Source organism: Cherax quadricarinatus, chromosome 17 (genome assembly GCF_038502225.1).
Source record: "Cherax quadricarinatus isolate ZL_2023a chromosome 17, ASM3850222v1, whole genome shotgun sequence".
NCBI classification, from domain to species: Eukaryota; Metazoa; Arthropoda; class Malacostraca; order Decapoda; family Parastacidae; genus Cherax; species Cherax quadricarinatus.
The window spans coordinates 39,972,661-39,995,034 of record NC_091308.1 but is presented as its reverse complement, the minus strand read 5'-3'; the positions used below and the strand labels follow the sequence as shown (position 1 = coordinate 39,995,034).

The window sequence follows — 22,374 nt, the reverse complement described above, 5'->3', positions numbered from 1 at the left end:
TGAATACTAGAAAGGACTGCCCTTCTATCATCCAGCCTGTTGCTGGGTTTTCATAACAATTAGTCAGTATCCTTGTCCAATTATCCATTAAAATTCAGTATTATTCAATAGTGCTTCAGGATTACAACTGGTAGGCTACTATCTAGAGAAATTAAAATTTAATAAATTTATTAAGTTGTCTAGGCGTATATCAAATTAAATTAAATTAAATTAATCACAGTAATCAAAATAATATTAATCACTTTTCTCATGTACAGTATTATTGTGCTGAAAGCACATATCACATATTTATGTCTTAGGTACCGTCTGATACATTAACATTTAATAATACAATATACAAATAAGTTTGTGTGTATGTAATTGCTCTAAGTAGTTCGCTGTGTCTCACGACTCGACTAGACTTAAACAAGTGACTGACAAAGTCCTATCATAAACTAACTTCTTGACCAACTGTCAATCAGAATAGTCTGCTTGAACAATAAAAATAATGCTAAGCCCAATAGCAATATAACAAGCAACTGCGAAACAGAATAAGGAACAAGGAGATAATATAACGACACTTAGTAGGGACCATCTGCAGATCCTCCACAAAAGTCACAAAGCTCCCATACTACTAAATCTAAGTTCAGCATAAGAAAATCCCCGACTGTGACAGTACACAGATACCAGTACAAGTTAGGCCAGAAGCTACAGCTCAGGACCTGAGTTGCTCATAGTGTCTATGCAACACACAACCTCAGTAATACGTCGAAAATCACTAAGTCTATACAATGTTCTGTGAACAGAGCCTCCAGAACTAACAATAAGAAAGAGACGATCTTCCAACAAGGGCCAATAAGGGAGATTTAGGCTCGTCTTGTCTAGAATACGTCCAACCACCAAGCAAGTCTAGACCAGACTGAATACTTCAGGCGAGGTGTGATCAACCCCCCCCCTCTATCACATGATAGCTCCGTGGACAGATGCTGCCCAGCAACAACGATAAGCCGGCAGGGAAACGAGCCACAAGCGATAATTACAGTAGTTAGACAATCAAGACGAACTATTAGCACATAATATGTTACATCCTACCTAACAAAAGTAAAAAAGTCAAATAATAATATAAAGCAAAATATTTACGATTTAGCTATTATCGCAAATATAAGCAATATAAAATTACATGAAAAGGTAATATACATTATATACATAATATACATCATATACATTGTAACCCATTCAAGGGTTGCAACACTCACACCACAAGACTCGCACAACACTCACTCCACAAGACTCGCAAAACACTCACACCACAAGACTCACACCACACTCATACCAGAAGACTCACACAACACTCATACCACAAGACTCACACAACACTCACACTACAAAACTCGCACCACAATACTTGCACCAAGAGAGTCGTGGTCATTGACCGCATCTGAAATCATGAATTCATAAAATGAGAATTGTAGTACACCATTCGTGCCTTGCCCTTCCTTCCCTGCTGTATGCAAGCTCATAAACACAAAGCTATGATATACTGAACTTTACCAAGTACATCAGCCCAGAGGAAAGTATGTTCCTAATATTTTCTGGAGGTGAAGCGGCCCAAAATATCTAGTAGACCCTTTCAAATTGCAGCATCCTCTGAGCTATCATGGACACCTCTTCCTTCAGACACCTCACCAAGATGAAAGCTCTCTATGACAATACCCAACAGTGAAGCAGGCATGTAAACAGTACCATCCAGATGGTATAACAAGATATACTGTATGTAGGAGAAAAAAGAAGGTATCGTTCTACACGGGATCACAGAGTATCGTTATCAGAGTCACCAGGAAATGATAGGATGGATAATGAGAACGTTCAAAACAATCGACACAAAGCCGCCTGTTCTCTCTTAGATGAAATATTGCTGTTCATTACCAACCCATTTTAAGGCGAACATAGAAATGGATAGGGAAGCATTCACTGCTCGCATAAATTCAGTAAGGCACCTGAACTACTGGGAGCTTTTGAAATACTTTGAACTGTACATTCTGGAATACAGGAGAGAAAGATACATTATAATTTACACATAGAAAATACTAAAAAACTGATCCCAAATCTGCACACAGAAATCACTCCTTACAAAAGGAAGATGCTCGGCAGAAAGTGCAGTATTTCTCCAGTGAAAAGCAGAGGTGCCATGAGTACACTAAGGTAAAACATAAGTGTAATAGGCCAAGACTTTTCAACAACCTGTAACTATACAAAAGGGGGATTACCAAAAGAACCTTGGTTGTCTTCAAGAACGAACTTGAAAGGTTCGTCAAGTCAATCCATGATCTGGTGGGCTATGCTGCATGTGCTAGAGCTCATGCGATTAGCACAGGAAGCCTGGATAATCAGGGTATCCACCTTGAGTCCTGGTCTAGGACTGAGCCATGAGGCCTCGAGTTATTCTTCATTTGCGGTTGCATACAAAAATGTATACAACAGCGAAGACACCAAAAATTCTCAATTATTGTTGCTAATTCCACAGAAAACTACTCATTTTTAGATGACCTGACGCCTTCATCTGATCTTCACCAGTGACCTACTTTCTCCACTCTATATACTCTCTGTTTTCATACACTTTTTCATTATTTGGAGTCAGAAAGATCCCAGGACCGAAACGATTAAAAAAAAAAAGAATGATTATTTTTAGTTAAAACGCTAAACTCGTAAATTCTAACCAAACAGATTCTGTATCTACTTCGAATTTTATACCTGTTTTATGTAACAATTCATGTTTTCTTGAACACATAATTCTACCCTATCCTCTTTCCTTTGTTTCTGTCAACATGGAACACCTTAAATCCTAAATGTGGCACTCAGCAATCATGTCCAGACTCATCAAATTAAACTATGTCTCAGATATTTCAATAACACCAATGTTTCCCACACATACAACTAGGCATAATTTGTTAATCTTATTTCTAGTATTTTTACTATTTAAATAAAATGAGTTAAGATTATTTTTCGTCTGTCTATTCCCTATTCATCTTTACCTTCCCAAAATTTCTTGTGTAATTATCTATAAGCAATGTTAACTGATGAAAGTTACCCCTAAAATCCACATTACCACAAGCTTGATAATTTAAACAGCTTTAATCGCTGGTTCTACAAATCATTTTTCCTCCCACAAAAACCCATAGCAATATTTGTAGCTTAAATTTTACCGTGTCTACCACTGAACTAACCAGAGCCTCTACAACCTTGGCATATATACCTTTTCAGTCATAGAGGTCTCAGGTATCTTCGAATGGTACTAAAATTTACTTACAGTTTTTCCAGTCAGCAAATTACCACCTTATTCCCTGAACAACCATTCATTTCCTACTCCTGTACTCAGCAAAATGCCACATATTATAGAGTGCCCTCACTTCTTCCTAATTGTGTTTTTTGCTGACCTTTATCTGCTAATGGGGTCCTCACTCTAATGCTTGCCAACATCATTGCCTCCAGCACTGAGGCAGATAATAGGATTTTCCCCATTACTTTCCATGATCTTGTCAAGACAGCTAACAATAACTTGCATTCCAGCCCCAAGGACATACACCCTCCGCCTCCTCTAAGACAGAACGCTCGATCCACGAATTTTACCTGGGAATCCTAACAACACCAACATTCTTACTTTCACTGGTGCATGTCGATGTATAATCCTTAATCTCACCGTCGGCCCTGACCCTTGTTACGTTGCTTGCCTTGCATCCAACCTGGAGCATAGAACTGTTGATATTGATTTAGATCTCTCTATCCTTCCTTTTGACCTGCAGCTTCGATCCTTTACTCCCAACCACTGCTGACTGCTCAATGGGCTACCATGATTGACTCATGGTACCCCCTGACTGGTCCATGGTACCCTCTGATTGGTTCTTGGTTGCCCATGACTGGTTCATGCTGGTTACTAACTTGTTTATGATAGCCCCTGGTTAGCCCACAGTGGCTATTAACTGGTTCATTGATGTTACTGACTGCATCCTCATAGCTCCTTACTGGTCAGTGGTGGCCACCGACTTCATGGTAGCTGCTGACTGATCCATGGTAGCCACTAAGTGGCTCATGCTAACCCCTGAATGGTGCATGATGGTTATTAATTGGTTCATCGTAGCTCTTGACTGGTCCATGGTAATCACTGGATTGTAATTAATTAATCATAGTGTAACTCTGATTAATTAATTACAAATGGAGTGTAATTAATTAATCACAGTGTAATTGTAATTAATTAATTACAGTGTAACTGTAATTAAATACTTTCAGCTTCGATTACAATTGCAATATTCCAAGACTGGTACCTCTCACTGCTATGGTAGAGACGTTCTAAGATAACGGAAGGGAGGGAAGCTTCTCTTGAGGGGTAGATGGTCCATCGAGGTGAGGAAGGTAGGCAGTCAGTCCTGTGAATAAAGAGGAAGATGTGAGGTTTGAGAGAAAAAAGAGGAAGGAAAGAGAAGACATCTCAGTTGCATGTCCTGACAGACCAAAATATTTGTTTTTATAACAACGAAGGTGACGGAAGACCAGTTATGGTGCCAGTCATGGTGAGTACATTTTACACACACACACACACACACACACACACACACACACACACACACACACACACACACACACACACACACACACACACACAGAGTGGTGGAACACCTGGAACGGAACAAGATTATAAATGAAAACCAGCATGGGTTCATGGAAGGCAAATCCTGTGTCACAAACCTCCTGGAGTTTTATGACAAGGTAACAGAAGTAAGACACGAGAGAGAGGGGTGAGTTGATTGCGTTTTCCTAGACTGCAGGAAGGCCTTTGACACAGTTCCCCACAAGAGATTAGTGCAGAAGCTGGAGGATCAGGCGCATATAACAGGGAGGGCACTGCAATCGATCAGGGAATACCTGACAGGGAGGCAACAACGAGTCATGGTACGTGAAGAGGTATCACAGTGGGCGCCTGTGACGAGCGGGGTCCCACAGGGGTCAGTTCTAGGACCAGTGCTATTTTTGATATATGCGAACGACATGATGGAAGGAATAGACTCTGAAGTGTCCCTATTCGCAGATGATGTGAAGTTGATGAGAAGAATTAAATCGGATGAGGATGAGGCAGGACTGCAAAGAAACCTGGACAGGCTGGACATATGGTCCAGAAATTGGCTTCTCGAATTCAACCCTGCCAAATGCAAAGTCATGAAGATTGGGGAGGGACAAAGAAGGCCACAGACAGAGTATAGGCTAGGCGGACAAAGACTACAGACCTCACTCAGGGAGAAAGACCTTGGGGTGACCATAACACCGAGCACGTCACCGGAGGCACACGTCAACCAAATAACTGCTGCAGCATACGGGCGTCTGGCAAACCTGAGAATAGCGTTCCGATACCTTAATAAGGAATCGTTCAAGACACTGTACACTGTGTATGTTAGGCCCATACTGGAGTATGCAGAACAAGTCTGGAACCCACACCTGGTCAAGCACGTCAAGAAGTTAGAGAAAGTACAAAGGTTTGCAACAAGGCTAGTCCCAGAGCTCAGGGGAATGTCGTACGAGGAAAGGTTGAGGGAAATCGGACTGACAACACTGGAGGACAGAAGGGTCAGGGGAGTCATGGTAACGACATACAAGATACTGCGGGGAATAGACAAGGTGGACAGAGATAGGATGTTCTAGAGAGGGGACACAGAAGCAAAGGGTCACAACTGGAAGCTGAAGACTCAGACGAGTCACAGGGACGTTAGGAAGTATTTCTTCAGTCATAGAGTCGTCAGGAAGTGGAATAGCCTAGCAAGTGAAGTAGTGGAGGCAGGAACCAGGCATAGTTTTAAGAAGAGGTATGACAAAGCTCAGGAAGCAGAGAGGGAGAGGACCTAGTAGCGATCAGTGAAGAGGCGGGGCCAGGAGCTGAGTCTCGACCCCTGCAACCACAATTAGGTGAGTACAATTAGGTGAGCGCGCGCACACACACACACACACATACACACACATACACACATACACACACACATACACACACATACACATACACACATACACATACACACACATACACACACACACATACACATACACACACACACACATACACACACATACACACACATACACACACACACACACACACACACACACACACACACACATACACACACACACACACATACACACACATACACACACATACACACACATACACACACATACACACACAAACACACACACACACACATACACAAACACACACACACACACACACACACACACACACACACACACACACACACACACACACAAAGCTCCTGATCTTGGGTGACTTTAACCACAAGGAGATCGATTGGGAGAACTTGGACCCGCATGGGTGCCAAGATACATGGAGGGCTAAGATGATGGAGGTTGTACTGGAAAACTTCATGTACCAACACGTAAGGGACACTACAAGAGAGAGAGGAGAGGATGAACCAGCAAGACTGGACTTAGTATTCACCTTGAGTAGTGCAGATATCGAGGACATCACATATGAAAGACCCCTTGGGGCAAGTGACCATGTGGTTTTAAGCTTCGAATACACAGTAGAGCTACAAGTGGAGGGGGGAAGCAGGAAGGCCAGGACGAATGAAGCCAAACTACAAGAAAGGGGACTACACAGGAATGAGGAACTTCCTGAACGGGGTTCAGTGAGACAGAGAACTGGCAGGGAAGCCAGTTAATGAGATGATGGAATATGTAGCAACAAAATGCAAGGAGGCTGAGGAGAGGATGAGCCAGGATGAGCCCATGGCTTACCTAAAGGTGCAGGGAGGCAAAAACCAAGTGTGCAGGGTAATGGAAGAAATATAGAAGGCAAAGGACCCAGGAGAATAAGGAGAGCAGTCGTATAGCCAGAAACGAATATGCACAGACAAGAAGGGAGGCCCAAAGACAATATGAAAATGACATAGCAGCGAAAGCCAAATCTGACCCGAAGCTGTTGTACAGCCACATCAGGAGGAAAACAACAGTCAAGGACCAGGTAATCAGGCTAAGGAAGGAAGGAGGAGAGACAACAAGAAATGACCGTGAAGTATGTGAGGAACTTAACAAGAGATTCAAAGAAGTGTTCACAGAGGAGACAGAAGGGGCTCCAGAAAGACGGAGCGGTGGGGCACACCCCCATGTACTGGACACAGTGCACACAACCGAGGAAGAAGTGAAGAGGCTTCTGAGTGAGCTAGATACCTCAAAGGCAATGGGGCCAGATAACATCTCCCCATGGGTATTGAGAGAGGGAGCAGAGGCGCTATGTGTACCCCTAACAACAATATTCAATACATCTATCGAAACAGGGAGATTGCCTGAGGCATGGAAGACAGCAAATGTAGTCCCAATCTTTAAAAAAGGAGACAGACATGAAGCATTAAACTACAGACCAGTGTCACTGACATGTATAGTATGCAAAATCATGGAGAAGATTATCAGGAGAAGAGTGGTGGAACACCTAGAAAGGAATGATCTCATCAACAGCAGCCAACATGGTTTCAGGGACGGGAAATCCTGTGTCACAAACCTACTGGAGTTCTATGACATGGTGACAGCAGTAAGACAAGAGAGAGAGGGGTGGGTGGATTGCATATTCTTGGACTGCAAGAAGGCGTTTGACACAGTTCCACACAAGAGATTGGTGCAAAAACTGGAGGACCAAGCAGGGATAACAGGGAAGGCACTACAATGGATCAGGGAATACTTGTCAGGAAGACAGCAGCGAGTCATGGTACGTGGCGAGGTGTCAGAGTGGGCATCTGTGACCAGCGGGGTCCCACAGGGGTCAGTCCTAGGACCAGTGCTGTTTCTGGTATTTGTGAATGACATGACGGAAGGAATAGACTCTGAGGTGTCCCTGTTTGCAGATGACGTGAAGATGATGAGAAGAATTCACTCGATCGATGACCAGGCAGAACTACAAAGGGATCTGGACAGGCTGCAGACCTGGTCCAGCAATTGGCTCCTGGAGTTCAATCCCACCAAGTGCAAAGTCATGAAGATTGGGGAAGTGCAAAGAAGACCGCAGACGGAGTACAGTCTAGGGGGCCAGAGACTACAAACCTCACTCAAGGAAAAAGATCTTGGGGTGAGTATAACACCAGGCACATCTCCTGAAGCGCACATCAACCAAATAACTGCTGCAGCATATGGGCGCCTAGCAAACCTCAGAACAGCATTCCGACATCTTAATAAGAAATCGTTCAGGACCCTGTACACCGTGTACGTTAGGCCCATATTGGAGTATGCGGCACCAGTTTGGAACCCACACCTAGCCAAGCACGTAAAGAAACTAGAGAAAGTGCAAAGGTTTGCAACAAGACTAGTCCCAGAGCTAAGAGGTATGTCCTACGAGGAGAGGTTAAGGGAAATCAACCTGACGACACTGGAGGACAGGAGAGATAGGGGGGACATGATAACGACATACAAAATACTGAGAGGAATTGACAAGGTGGACAAAGACAGGATGTTCCAGAGATTGGACACAGTAACAAGGGGACACAGTTGGAAGTTGATGACACAGATGAATCACAGGGATGTTAGGAAGTATTTCTTCAGCCACAGAGTAGTCAGTAAGTGGAATAGTTTGGGAAGCGATGTAGTGGAGGCAGGATCCATACATAGCTTTAAGCAGAGGTATGATAAAGCTCACGGCTCAGGGAGAGTGACCGAGTAGCGATCAGTGAAGAGGCGGGGCCAGGAGCTCCGACTCGACCCCCGCAACCTCAACTAGGTGAGTACAACTAGGTGAGTACACACACACACACAAACACACACACACATACACACACACACACACACATACACACACATACACACACATACACACATACACACACGTGAAGAGGTATCACAGTGGGCGCCTGTTACGAGCGGGGTCCCACAGGGGTCAGTTCTAGGACCAGTGCTATTTTTGATATATGTGAACGACATGATGGAATTAATAGACTCTGAAGTGTCCCTGTTCGCTGATGACGTGAAGTTGATGAGAAGATTAAATCGGACGAGGATGAGGCAGGACTGCAAAGAGACCTGGACAGGCTGGACATGTGGTCCAGTAACTGGCTTCTCGAATTCAATCCAGCCAAATGCAAAGTCATGAAGATTGGGGAGGGGCAAAGAAGACCGCAGACAGAGTATAGGCTAGGTGGACAAAGACTACAGACCTCACTCAGGGAGAAAGACTTTGGGGTGACCATAACACCGAGCACATCACCGGAGGCACACATCAACCAAATAACAGCTGCAGCATACGGGCGCCTGGCAAACCTGAGAATAGCGTTCCGATACCTTAATAAGGAATCGTTCAAGACACTGCACACTGTGTATGTTAGGCCCATACTGGAGTATGCAGCACCAGTCTGGAACCCACACCTGGTCAAGCACGTCAAGAAGTTAGAGAAAGTACAAAGGTTTGCAACAAGGCTAGTCCCAGAGCTCAAGGGAATGTCGTACGAGGAAAGGTTAAGGGAAATCGAACTGACGACACTGGAGGACAGAAGGGTCAGGGGAGACATGATGACGACATACAAGATACTGCGGGGAATAGACAAGGTGGACAGAGATAGGATGTTCCAGAGAGGGGACACAGGGACAAGGGGTCACAACTGGAAGCTGAAGACTCAGACGAGTCACAGGGACGTTAGGAAGTATTTCTTCAGTCATAGAGTTGTCAGCAAGTGGAATAGCCTAGCAAGTGAAGTAGTGGAGGCAGGAACCATACATAGTTTTAAGAAGAGGTATGACAAAGCTCAGGAAGCAGAGAGAGAGAGGATCCAGTAGCGATCAGTGAAGAGGCGGGGCCAGGAGCTGAGTCTCGACCCCTGCAACCACAATTAGGTGAGTACAATTAGGTGAGTACACACACACACACACACACACACACACACACACACACACACATACACACACACACACACACACACACACACACACACACACACACACACACACACATACACACACACTCACACACATACACACACACTCACATACACACACACTCACACACATACACACACACACACACGCACACAGACACACACACACACACACACACACACACACACACACACACACACACACACACACACACACACACACACACACACACACACACTACTCATTATCAAATATTTTATATTAAGAATCCGCCAAGTGGTATTTTTAAGCGATTGTATATTTTTGGGGTTTGAAGGGTTTTCTTTATACCTTTAGAACGCTTCAGTCTATCGGCTTCAAATTTACAACGTTGGTGTACTGGTAGTAAGGAGAAATTTATGCAGGTACTGAATTAAAATGTGCAAGTATCGTTTGAGGAATTTTATAGACTATTTATGGTTTTGGTTTCCGAGCTAAAAATTGAGAAAGAATCTTCTGATCGGCTTCAAATTTTCAACGTTGGTGTGTATTGCTTAGAAGAAGGTCGGACTTGTTATCGCAGCGTTTAAGTACCAATATTTCTTAACGGTGCAATATTATTTCCATGAAATATGTTAAACATTCCTCATTTGGATATCTTCAGTCATTAATGGCTGTTGCATCCAGTGAGATGCATGACACCCTAAAAGTTTGTGTAAATACAAATATGCAAAAATTCTACTATAGTTTAACTTCAGATCTTTGGAGTCATTGAGAACTTAAAAATGCTTTTGTTGTTCAGGTTTGAATTTTAGTACTGGCGTGTTTTGCTGTATTAATGTGTCACATTGCTATTGGGCATTGGGGGAAAAGTGTTCTCATGGATCGAGTCATGGCTCACTAATAGGAAGCAGAGAGTATGCTTAAATGGGGTTAAATCCGAGTGGGGATCTGTAACAAGTGGCGTACCACAGGAATCAGTCTTAGGCCCGTTGTTGTTTATAATATATATCAATGACCTTGATGAGGGTATTGCTAGTGATATGAGCAAATTCGCCGATGACACGAAGATAGGTAGGATAATTGATTCAAACGTAGATGTTAGGGAACTTCAGAAGGATTTAGACAAACTATATTCTTGGTCAGAAAAGTGGCAGATGCAGTTCAGTGTAGATAAATGCAAGGTTCTGAAGCTCGGGAGTGTCCATAACCCTAGCACTTATAAGTTAAATGATGTAAAGTAAAAGGACACAAGTGCAACTAATGTGACATTTATTGTGGCAACGTTTCGCTCTCCAGGAGCTTTATCAAGCCATTACAAACAATACATGGACACAGAGGGTATATAAAGGCTCAGAGTGAGGTGAATACTAGTGAGGTACCATTTCGATGTTCACTAGTGGTAGTAGCAGTAGTAGTAGTAGTAGTGGTAGTGACAAAAGTAATACAATATGGTAGAGCAATTAATTCGTACATGAGTAAAAGGATATAAAAGCTATTACTTGGGTAACATAAAAATAGGTTGGACAAATATAAACTGGAATGAGGCAGCTTGTTTCAGTGTTCACTCTCTGTGCTTTGTGTAGTATAACAGGAGAGACTATGTGATGGCAGGGTTTATTGTTTTCAGGAGGATTCTTGCTAAGACTTCGGAGATGGTGAAGCTGCCGTTGTTTTGTTTAATTGTATTCGAAACAGCGATCAGTGCTGATTCAAGGCACTTGCGTGTGCGGAAATTAGTTTCTTTTATCACTAATTGGGCGTCTCTGAATTTCATAAGATAATTGGTGGAATTTCGGTGTTGTACACAGGCGTTGTTTAAGTTGTCGTTCCTACATGCGTATATGTGTTCATTGAGGCGGGTGTCGAGGTTTCTTGCTGTTTCACCTACGTAGATCTTGTCACAGCCTCCACAGGGTATAGTGTAAACTCCTGCATTGACTGGTTCGTGGTGCTTGGGTTTTGTCCTGGTTAGATCCTTTATTGAAGTGGTAGAAGCGATGGCGACTCTGGTGTTAGCTTGTGAAAGTACTTTTGAGACGTTGGCCAGTGCTCCCACCCCACACCTAGATAAGTGAACCCCATCCCTGGCATACATGTCATTTCTGCCATAGAGGAGGTCCCAGTTGTCAATGAATGTTACCGCATTTTTCTTACAGTATTTGTCCAGCCAGTAATTGACACCAATTGCTCTGGACAACCATTCATTTCCAACTCCTCTCCTTGGCAAAATGCCACATATGACAGGTTTCCCACCCTTCCTCCTAATTATCTCTATTGCTGACCTATACCTGCTAATCAGGTCCTCACTCCTACGTCTGCCAACATCGTTGCCTCCAGCACTGAGACAGATAATAGGATTGCTCCCATTACCTCTCATGATGTCATCCAGACGGCTAACAATATCCTTCATCCCTGCCCCAGGAAAACACACTCTCTGCCTCCTACTCCTGTCCTTCAAGCAGAATGCCCTATCCATGTACCTAATCTGGCTATCCCCAACAACAACAATGTTTTTACCTTCCTTTGCGTCGTCCGTCGTGATGCTCCGAGTAGTCGACTCACATTCGCCAGGTAGCATTACACCACTTGTAGAATTCGTCAAGACGTTCTCGATGGTCTTCGTTGGGGTTTCTAGGGATGTCTCACTCACGTCTGCCAATGCTTCTTTGGTGCTCGTTGTGGCATTCCCAGTAGAACACTCACATTCGTCGGGTAGCACCGAGAATGGGTTGGAAGTTTCCACGGTAGTCTTCTGGTTTCTCGTTGTTTCTGCCTCTCCAACCGTTTTCTTGATCTTCAGCTTTGTTCCATGTTGCCCGGCCACTGACCAAGCTCCCCTCTTAACCTGGGGACTCACAACAGGAGGATTACTACGAATCCTCTTGTTCTCCTCCGTTAATCGCCGTATCTCCATCTTAGCAACTCTGAGCTCTTCTCTCAGCTGCTGGTAAAGTTGCTCAAGAGAGGGCATCCTGGTTCAGATTCACAGAGAGCACACAAACAGGTCTTCACAGAGCTAAGTACACGTCACCACTGATTGCATAGGATCTGGCTGCTTGAGGGTTTAGAACGGAGTTATTGGACATAGATAAACTACAGGGACCTTAAGAAATATATTTGTTAAGAATCAGGATAGCGAATAAGTTGAATTCACTAAAGACACAGTTGCCACAAACGATCAGGAGTTGGTGGCCAGGAATCATTAATACCAGTGAACAGTGGTTAAGGGTCGGGACCAGGAGGTATGAGTCAACCCGTGGAGAACACACTAATACCGACACTACCAAAGAAAGTGATCAAAACACACGTTTGTAGATGAATGGTTCAGAGAACCGACATGTTGATAAATTAGACACATGTGCAACTCTTGGGTATCTTTATTGAGGAAACGTTTCGCCACACAGTGGCTTCATCAGTCCATACGTAGGAGAAACTTGAAGAACAGGAGGAGAATGAGGTAATCAGTCCCTCAACCTTGAGTCGATGTGTTCAGTCCATCAATCTTGAATAGAATACGGCATATCAGCGGAGAAGCAGCTTGTAAACCGTATGGCAGGAGAGGTGCAGCAGTCATAGGTCGTGTCACATTTGTTCAATGTGGAAGTAGGTCGTGCCCAAGAATTAGGCAAGCGACCTATGACTGCTGCACCTCTCCTGCCATACGGTTTATAAGCTGCTTCTCCGCTGATATGCCGTATTCTATTCAAGATTGATGGACTGAACACATCGACTCAAGGTTGAGGGACTGATTACCTCATTCTCCTCCTGTTCTTCAAGTTTCTCCTACGTATGGACTGATGAAGCCACTGTGTGGCGAAACGTTTCCTCAATAAAGATACCCAAGAGTTGCACATGTCTAATTTATCAAAACACACGTTCATATGTAAGATACAGGAAAGAAACACGTTTCTCAACTTAATGTTGATGTACTAAATGTTGATAAATTATGAACTCTGATGACTCTGCTGAATACGCAGTTAGGTAGCTGCTAATTTTAATGCTTTTTTTTTATTCCTAACTAGTCATCTTTCACTATACATGTCTTTGTTGAATAATTAAGGGAGATACTTCGATCACACTGTACAAGGATATTTAGTAAGGGTATTTATTACTCTCCTCAGTATTATTGAATATTCAAAAATATTTTTTGTAAACAACGAAACAATTTTTACTGAACATAATATATGTATATTGTCGTATTACTGAATGTTGCCTCTGTCAGCTCTCTTATTACTGAATGTTGCCTATGTCAGCTCTCTTATTACTGAATGTTGCCTCTGTCAGTTCTCTTATTACTGAATGTTGCCTCTGTCAGCTCTCTTATTACTGAATGTTGCCTCTGTCAGCTCTCTTATTACTGAATGTTGCCTCTGTCAGCTCTCTTATTACTGAATGTTGCCTCTGTCAGCTCTCTTATTACTGAATGTTGCCTCTGTCAGTTCTCTTATTACTGAATGTTGCCTCTTTCAACTCTCTTAGTACTGAACGTTGCCTCTGTCAGCTCTCTTATTACTTAACGTTGCCTCTGTCAGTTCTCTTATTACTGAATGTTGCCTCTGTCAGCTTTCTTATTACTAAATGTTGCCTCTATCAGTTCTCTTATTACTGAATGTTGCCTCTGTCAGCTCTCTTATTACTGAACGTTGTCTCTGTCAGCTCTTATTAGTGAATGTTGCCTCTGTCAGCTCTTATTACTTAACGTTGCCTCTGTCAGTTCTCTTATTACTGAATGTTGCCTCTGTCAGCTTTCTTATTACTAAATGTTGCCTCTACCAGCTCTCTTATTACTGAATGTTGCCTCTGTCAGCTCTCTTATTACTGAACGTTGTCTCTGTCAGCTCTTATTAGTGAATGTTGCCTCTGTCAGCTCTCTTGTTACTGAATGTTGCCTCTGTCAGCTCTCTTATTACTGAATGTTGCCTCTGTCAGCTCTCTCATTACTGAAAGTTGCCTCTGTCAGCTCTCTCATTACTGAACGTTGCCTCTGTCAGCTGTCTTATTACTAAACGTTCCAGGTGTACATTCGTTTATTATTGCTTTTCATGAAGCGTTAAACCTGTGTGTCATTAAGCGTAAAGAGCAGTGGAAGCTCGATCCTCCGTTTATTAATGAACGTTACTTATGTATATTTTAATGTTACTGAAGGTTATCTCAGCACATCTTTTTTAACTTTGTCCTAGCTTAAATTTATACCTATAATTCACGCTCTGCCTGTCTTGATCTTGTGGTATTTCGGTCTTACTTGAAACTCTTTTGGCTTTCCTAATATTTTTTGGGTCCTAGTTAAGGCTGTTTTGGTCTTTCCATAGGTTTACTTTAGGCTGTTTTTTGTTGTGTGTGTGTGTGTGTGTGTGTGTGTGTGTGTGTGTGTGTGTGTGTGTGTGTGTGTGTGTGTGTTGTTTGGATCTTCAGGTTGTTTTTAACTTACGCTTATTGTTTTATTTTTATTCATCTTATGAATGGTTTGGTCTCGTTATTCTTGTTTTTCGTAGTATCATGACTATTTTTCGGTATTTTTATAGTCGTTTTAGTTTAATAAAAAAAAAAAGTCACAATACCGTGGCTGGAACAATTCACCAAAAACCTACATTTATCAGAGGAATCTAATGACAACGTATCGGTCCGTCGTAGACCATTATCAAACCACAATTGCAATGATTTTATGGCCGTTTTGGTCTTCTTATATTTGTTTTGATCTTGTTGTGACTATGATATAGTTATTGCTACACAACACACCATCAGTCTGCTGGGAGGTATGGACGAACCAACACTGATACACAACACCATCAGTCTGCTGGGAGGTATGGACGAACCAACACTGATACACAACACCATCAGTCTGCTGGGAGGTATGGACGAACCAACACTGATACACGACACCATCAGTCTGCTGGGAGGTATGGACGAACCAACACTGATACACAACACCATCAGTCTGCTGGGAGGTGTGGACGAACCAACACTGATACACAACACCATCAGTCTGCTGGGAGGTGTGGACGAACCAACACTGATACACAACACCATCAGTCTTCTGGGAGGTGTGGACGAACCAACACTGATACACGACACCATCAGTCTGCTGGGAGGTATGGACGAACCAACACTGATACACAACACCATCAGTCTGCTGGGAGGTGTGGACGAACCAACACTGATACACGACACCATCAGTCTGCTGGGAGGTATGGACGAACCAACACTGATACACAACACCATCAGTCTGCTGGAAGGTATGGACGAACCAACACTGATACACAACACCATCAGTCTGCTGGGAGGTATGGACGAACCAACACTGATACACAACACCATCAGTCTGCTGGGAGGTATGGACGAACCAACACTGATACACAACACACCATCAGTCTGCTGGGAGGTATGGACGAACCAACACTGATACACAACACACCATCAGTCTGCTGGGAGGTATGGACGAACCAACACTGATACACAACACACCATCAGCCTGCTGGGAGTCACAATAGGCTGAGAGGTGTCGACACATATTAATACCAGCACAACAATGAAACACAGTTGCTAGGGAAACCATTATCAGTAGTGTTTGTTTTAGTAATTCTGCTTGTGGTGATTATCCTCGTAATTCCTTGTTTGATGTTATATACGTTTTTACTCTTCTCTTTTTTTTTTAAGAAAAACCTCATTTGGAGACATGATCCTGACCAAAAATAAATTAAATTATCTTTAGAAATGCATGAAGAATTATTGTTTCCAAAAGTTATAATAAACATAGTTGCAAATTCTCACAGGAAGATGCCTTATTGATGACTTGATGGAACTGCCCTAATTCTTACCAGCTTTACTGAAAAAATTAATAATATCGGTGAAGTACGGACGAAGATATTGTATATTAAAAGTGAAATAGTTAATATAGCTAACATTAACCGCCAGATGAGAAATGATGTGTCTTAAAGTTGTTATATGGGAGCTGCTGCAAAAGATCTTGCTGACAGTGGGAGAGGTGCTGGCGTGTTTTGCTCTCTTAATGTCACATTGTTGTTAGGCTGCATTATTTAGGATTGTGTAGGTGCAATATACTAAGATGAGACCTACGTTCCTTTCTGCTCACCAGCAGTATCAGTGGTGAAATACACCTGGAATGAGAGTCCTTGAGCAAACATGGTACTAGAACGGATAATCGTAATCATGCGCAAGTATCAGCAACCAGTGTACAATGTTAGCAAGGGTAACCAGAGATTTTAATGGTGAGTAGTTGGCTTTAAATCTTGTCTCGAATGCTTATTTAAGTTTCCCAACAAGTCTTTTATATGATCAAGTTACTAGTAAGTTGAAAAACAATACAAAAAGAAAAGGGAAAATTAAAAAAACAGTGTCCTCTCAAGTGACAGAATAACCTAAGTTGGTCAGCCGTATAAAACAGGCTAAAGTTTTTTGGTGGATGTTGATACCATAATGCACCTGTGTATAGTATCTGATGGTTTCATTGCGTTTAAAGCTGCTGTTAAATTAAGTGATAGGGAAAAGGATTTTTAATTCTGATCTTTTCGCAAAGGATGATGATAACGCAAATAAATTTTATAACGTATCTAGATCAACAATAATAGAACACGTGAAACCTTAATTCATTTTGATTATTTTATTACCTAATATGCAGTTTCCCTTTATCCTCATACATCTTTGCCAATTTTTTTTTCCAAGGTTAGATCAGATAAGATTCATCATGAAGCCAGACAATTGTTTCGTGACTTGGGTCTTAGTTATATGTTGACCCGCCACTACTGGAGCTTTTAGTAATCTGACCGAGGCCTTCTGCTGGTTTACCGGTCCTTCTCTTTAAAAATTAAAATGAATACCTTTCTTACTAGAATAGTATCTTGCTTAAAATTTTGAAAAATACATCTCTAGTTATACATTCTTCTTATTTTTGGTATTTTTTAATCTAATCTCATTACTACATTTTACTGAGTATTGTACTTTTTTAAATATTTATTAGTTTTAATAATTTAAGTTTCTTTCGTACTTGCATTACTGTAAGACGTATAATTTTATATTTTGAATTATTTTTAATATTAGGCTTTATTCACCATTTTCTTTATACATACAACCATTGACCCAGATTATTTCCCACAATACTTTTATTATCAAAGGTATTATCGTTATCGTTATACATACAAACAATGACCCCCCTTAGCCTGTTAAATTATATATTTGTCGTGCCAAATAGGTAAAACTGGTCAATTAGCAAAAACATTTAAAATTAAGTCCTTTCTAAAATTTTCTATTATACATGTAAAGATATATGTTTTTCATTTATGTTAATGTAAAAATTAGTAATTTATCCTAATCCAACTAAATATATTGTAGATAAGTTTGCAATAATTTAATAAACACAATACTGCGGTCAAAGGTCAGGTGCGGTCGCTGTCCTAAGCTGTCTAGGAATTAGCGTGGGGTGTTAGTGAGCACCATGACCTGCTGTAGTGTTTTGGAATCTCAGGTTGAAGTGTTGAGGTAGGAAGTTCCACTTCTTCAGGAGGAAAATAGGAGGCTGAAGATTCGCCTGGATGGGTTTAGGAGTGAGTGTGAGATGGTTGGAACTGGCGAGGGAAAGGATACCAACAGTGAGCTAGAGTTCCAGCCGGTTTAAGTGGCAAGTGGTTCACAGTTCAGGAAGAAGGAAGATAAGGAAGGTTAATAGAGAAGATGGGAAGGTAGGAAATCGATTCCGTTCTCCAGGACGAGTGTACTTCAGTGGTTAGTGAGGTTAAAGGTACCACTAACTTCCCTGCTAATCAAGGTAAGAGTATTCTAATTGTAGGAGATTCTCAGGTAACATATTTTTACTGTGTTTCTTGTAACAGAGATAGAAAGGTCAGACAGAGGATGTGCATCCCAGGAGCTGGTGTTGGTGACATAGTCAGCAAGTTGGAAAATATTATGTCAGGTAATGGCAACAAGCCAATTATCTGTCTTAGTGCTGGTGGAAATGATATCAGGGCAGGGGATAGGAGCTACTGGATAAGTACAGGTCAGCCATAGAAGTTGTCAGGTTTAAGGGAGGGATCCTAGTCATATGTAGCATCTTGCCTAGAAGGGGAGTGGGCAATGAATGGATGTCTAGGGCAATTGGTATAAATTGCTGGCTAGACAGTTACTGCAATGAACTTGCAATCCCTTTCATTAATAACTGGGACAAATTCTATGAAAAGCATGATATGTATGCAAGGGATGGGGTTCATCTCTCTGGGACTGGAATGGCTGCATTAGCCAATTCGATTGAGGGGGGTCATTGATGACTTGTCTAGGACTTTAAACTGATAGATTATAGAAGTATGGGTGTTTGTGGGAAACAATCAGGCTGCAGCATTAGGGTTAAAATCATCAGATATTACCAGGATACCCCAGGGATATGTTTAAAAGACAATATTCAAAATATAGTTGCTAGAAAAGGCAAAGCAATTGTTCAAACAAAGAGAGATAGTAGAGGGCAACGAGTGACTAGCTCCCTTAAGGTTTACTATGCAAATAGTAGGAGTCTAAGAACTAAGATGAGCTAAGATTACTTGCAAGTGCAGGTAATACAGAGACCTAGTTGAACTTGATAGAAAGAGAAATGCCTTCTGAATTAACATACAGGGTTATAATCTATTCCACACTGATAGGGTCAACAGGAAGGGTGGTGGAGTGGCTATGTATGTCAGAGATAATTTAAATTGTTGTGTTAGACAAGTTGTAAGATTAGAAACATGGGATATTGAATCTGTTTGCCTACATTTTCTCGAGGGCCGTGAAAAATTAATTTTGGGTGTAATTTATAGGCCCCCAAACCTTGACAGGGAGTGCGGTAGGTTGCTATGGGACGAAGTTCATAAGTCGTCTAGATATGAAAGTGTTGTGTTAATGGGAGATTTTAACTTTAGACAAATTGATTGGAACAGTGTGACAGGAAATCTTGAGTCTAGTGACTTATAAATGCACTGGAAAAGGTACAAAGGAGGATGACAAAGTTGATCCCATGTATCAGAAATCTTCCCCGTGAGGATAGACTGAGGGCCCTGAATCTGCTCTCTCTAGAAAAGCGTAGAATTAGGGGGATATGATTTAGGTGTATAAATGGAAAACAGGAATTAATAAAGGGGATGTAAATAGCGTGCTAAGAATATCTAACATAGACAGGACTTGCAACAATGGATATAATTTGGGAAAATTCAGATTCAGGAAGGATGTAGGAAAGCACTGGTTTGGTAATAGAGTTGTGGATGAGTGTAACAAACTCCCGAGTACCGTCATAGAATCTAAGACGCTGTGCAGTTTTAAAAATAGGTTAGATAAATACGTGAGTGGGTGTGGGTGGGTGTGAGGTAGACCTGACTAGCTTGTGGTTCAAGGTTGGATGCCGTGCTCCCGTAAGTGACGTGTCTGACGTCACTAGATCAAGGGATTGGCTTAAGCCGATGGGAAAATTGGACCTGCCTCGCATAGGCCAGTAGGCCTGTTGCAGTGTTCCTTTTTTCTTATGTTCTTATAATTTTTTCTTTAGGTTCAGAATGATTTTTGCGAAATTATTGTGTACACAAACTTTTGCTTTCCTTATTGGGCAAAAAGAGTGTTGCAATTTAAGCCAAAATCGCAAGTTTTACCTATTCGCCACAACATATATATACATCATCCATCAGTTCACTGACCCAGCTACGTAGTAAGTACTCTACAGCAAACACTGCTTAAAGTGTCCATGCCAAAAGTAATTGTTTAATTATCTTCATTTACAACAAGAGGTCACTATGAATATAATAAATACAATAATACGATGTATAACGAGGTTGTGAACAGCACGAGTTTTGCTGTAACACTTCATAATTTTAAAGTTTTTAACAAAAAATGAAATTGTAAAGCGTCGTGAAAGAGCACCGTATGCTAAAATAACGTCTCCATAAGGCGGTAAAAGAATATAGAGATGAGGGAGAATTGTGTACGAATGGTATATAATACCGACAAGATGAGATTAAGACACATGTGCAACATCTGGGTATCTTTATTGTAGACGTTTCGCCATCCAGTGGCTTTATCAATACAAATTCTAGGACATAACTTGAAGACAGTAGAACTATGTACAGAAGATGAGGTAATCAGTCCCTCAACCTAGGAGTAGGTGCGAAGAGCACCATAGTCGTGGAGATTCTTTGGGAAGGACCTACTTCCACTGGGGAATCCCGCCTACCAGTGACTATGCCCTCGTCTGCTACACCTGACGTTACTATATAAGCGCCAGGATCCTTTCTTCTGCTTCAGAATCTCCGCGACTATGGTGCTCTTCGCACCTACTCCTAGGTTGAGGGACTGATTACCTCATTTTCTGTACATAGTTCTACTGTCTTCAAGTTATGTCCTAGAATTTGTATTGATAAAGCCACTGGATGGCGAAACGTCTACAATAAAGATACCCAGATGTTGCACATGTGTCTTAATCTCATCTTGTCGGTATTATATACCATTCGTACACAAAATAACGTCTCCATAAGGCGGTAAAAGAATATAGAGATGAGGGAGAATTGTTTTCCTGCAATTTATGGCTTGTTCTATAACTTAAAAAAAAAGCGTATGAGGTTCCATAACGTTCGAATTGTAGGCCAGATTGTTAGTGCTGATAATGATGGCGATGAAAATTTTCTTAATAAGTTTAAAGTTATTGAAAAGGAGGAGGCTACAAGGATGAACAAGTTTTCAATGTTGACGAATCAGTTGTTTTGGAAGATACCGTCTTCACGCACTTATTTAACACATTATAACAATGTTTTAAACAGCGAGGTTTTACATAGCACAGAACTTTTTCGACACCTGTTTACCCCGCTATGCAAGGTACATTTGAGTGATTTACAGAATACTTCACACAACATAAAAAGCGTCAGTAACAATCTACGACTGTAGATTGTAATGGTAATGAAATATTATTTATGGCTAGGTAATGCTATTGAGGTCAGAGACGCTTGCTAGAATATCAGTGGCTGTAATTGTATTATGAGAATTTGAGGTTCTTAAATGAGGTATGTGTAAGTTTTATCGAGGGAAACATTAGTTTTCTTTGTTAATTTTTGTGAATTGGTGTTGTTTTGATTGAATAATGATATATTAATAAGCTTCGCTGATGCTCTTAGTGATGTTTGCAATAAAATATAGATTGATAAGATTTTTTTAGGATTTTTGTAATATGGGTATAAACTTGTTGGGCTGATTTTTACTTTTTCAAGTTTAGTTATATAAATTATTTTATATATTGAAGATGTTAAAAATATTCTTATTTTTATCAATGGTTACGAAGCTGACAATTGGCTGCTTTGGTGTTATTGTGTAGCGTTAGATGTTTGGAGTGTAGCAGACACTTTTGCTACACTAACTTAACTCACCACACTCCGGTCTGAACGCCTTTATATACAGCCTGAGACTGAGATGAGTGGAAGATTGTGTCCTGGAGCTGTGTTGAAGGGCAGCTAAACATCTGGGAGAGAGAAGGAAACATTCCTA

At 41.5% G+C, this 22,374-nt stretch overlaps 1 protein-coding gene across 1 annotated transcript in view; it reads left to right on the top strand.

Moving 5' to 3' along the window:
- Epac (Exchange protein directly activated by cAMP) overlaps positions 1-22,374 on the top strand; it is a gene marked incomplete at its 5' end in the record, with an annotated part of 1,038,330 nt that overhangs the window by 750,136 nt on the left and 265,820 nt on the right. The gene's annotated exons all lie outside the window — the stretch shown is intronic.